The sequence below is a fragment of the Capricornis sumatraensis genome, chromosome 5, assembly GCF_032405125.1.
Source record: "Capricornis sumatraensis isolate serow.1 chromosome 5, serow.2, whole genome shotgun sequence".
Taxonomy (NCBI): Eukaryota; Metazoa; Chordata; class Mammalia; order Artiodactyla; family Bovidae; genus Capricornis; species Capricornis sumatraensis.
In genome coordinates, this window is record NC_091073.1 from 94,008,119 (window position 1) to 94,010,292 (window position 2,174).

Here is a 2,174-nt window from a genome sequence, read left to right on the forward strand (position 1 = left end):
ACGTAGGGCATCCTTAAAAAAATCAACACACTTGACTGTTTACAAAGCATGCATCTGTGGGAAGCTAATGTATATTGGTACTCATTAAATACCAGCTACTTACGTTATTTCTTTTAACTCTTATGTTTTGCGACTAAAGAAATCAAGTCTGAAAATGTAATCCAAATTCAACTCTGACTCTGAGGTTTATGATATTTCTATTGCTGTCTATTCTGATGTTTACTTAATAGTTAATTATAAATGGATAATATTTAAAAACAAGAAATAAATAAAAAACTAATTTGAAATTTTGCTCAGGTGGTTGATAAAGTAAAAGGTACAATAATAGGAGACGATAAACAGAGGATACTTCAGGTTATACAAGAAGTGATGACTGGATATTCTCGAATCAGGATTGGCAATGATGGTTATATTGAGCTGAACATAGAAGTGTCCTTTTTTTTTTTTCAACTTTATGCTTTTTATTACTCTCTACATATTAACTGTAAAACTTGTATTTTAGAAACACCATGGCAACTGTTTATAATGATAGCGGACAAGGCATAGTTTACATAGGAACATTGATGTTCGTACCTAGGAAGTACATGTACTTTTACTTTTAGGCTGGCCAGTTTGCTGGCCTTTAACTTTGAAGGACACATGACTACAACAATCAAAGTGAATTAGCAAACAGATGAGAAAAAAAAAAATGTCTTAGTTAAAGTCTTTTGCATGGGTGGCTTAGATTTAAAAAGAATTTCTTCAAATAATTTCCTAAGTGTTACTCAGAAGCCTCCTTGCTATCTGTAACATAATGTGCTGGAGTCCTTGGTATAAAATTATAGAGTAATTTAAAATATATATTATACATTTCAACTGATTGTAAATCATTCAATAGTTTGTAGCATGTTAGTGGGATGAAATAGAGAGAAAAGGCAGTCCACATCATATTTTCAAGATAAATGTTCTTCAGAAGTCAACTGAACTCCTTGTTCATGTTCTAAATATAGTCCTTGTGATAAGACCTAAGATATAAGCAGCCACTAATTTTTGATTCACACTTAAGTGGAGATAGAGAGGCACCAGCAATTCCACATCTCCCAGCATGGGAAGCATCAGAGCTGTAATACACACCACCACCAGGAAGACAGTCAGTAAACTAGGTCCTGAGGAGACAATTCTGTTTTCTGGTTGAAATGACTGCTCAAAATATAAACTTTCAGTTAAATGTTCTTTTATTCTTTTTTTCTCTTCTTCGTTTTGTTGTTCTTTTGCAGACGGGAGAAGAGTAGTCACAGCCTCTTTCCTTCCTAAAGCCTTTCTCTGGCTTTGCTAGGAAACTTGGAGATGGAGTTTGTCCATTACGCCATAGGGACAGGATCGGACATCTCTATGACTAACTAGACTTTGAACTTCAAGGCAAACTCATAGGGATTATAGAGTGTCAACACTTGCTTATGTGTTGACTGGTCATCTGAATAAAATATTAACACAAAGACAGGAAGATTTCCTTCCACTAACTGGCTGTCTTTTTTGTAGATGCATTGACACTAAATCCCCCTTGCTGAGGCGTGGGTTTTTACAGTCTCAAAACTATTTGGGGTTTTTCTTAAAAATCAGTTAAAAACTCCAGAGCATTTTGGCAATCTCGGCAACACCAGCTCCTCGGAAAGCAGCTGCAATTGCTCCCTCTGGTGTTTGTCAGCATCTCCTGGCTGAACTGCCTGCTGGGATACCGGAGGACTCAAATACCTAGAATAGTTCTTAGAAGCACTTTACAAATGATATTAGGACAGAGTTATGGTGTCGAAGATCATGGCATCTGGTCCCATCACTTCATGGGAAATAGATGGGGAAAGAGTGGAAACAGTGTCAGAGTTAATGTTTTTGGGCTCCAAAATCACTGCAGATGGTGACTGCAGCCATGAAATTAAAAGGCGCTTACTCCTTGGAAGAAAAGTGATGACCAACCTAGATAGCATATTCAAAAGCAGATACATTACTTTGCCAACAAAGGTCCATCTAGTCGAGGCTATGGTTTTTCCTGTGGTCATGTATGGATGTGAGAGTTGGACTGTGAAGAAGGCTGAGCGCTGAAGAATTGACGCTTTTGAACTGTGGTGTTGGAGAAGACTCTTGAGAGTCCCTTGGACTGCAAGGAGATCCAACCAGTCCATTCTGAAGGAGATCAGCCC

At 37.5% G+C, this 2,174-nt stretch overlaps 1 pseudogene; it reads right to left on the reverse strand.

The window, feature by feature from the left end:
* Positions 1–972: 972 nt before the first annotated feature.
* Positions 973–1,524, reverse strand: LOC138080411 (motile sperm domain-containing protein 1 pseudogene; annotated as a pseudogene).
* Between the last annotated feature and the right edge of the window lie 650 nt (positions 1,525–2,174).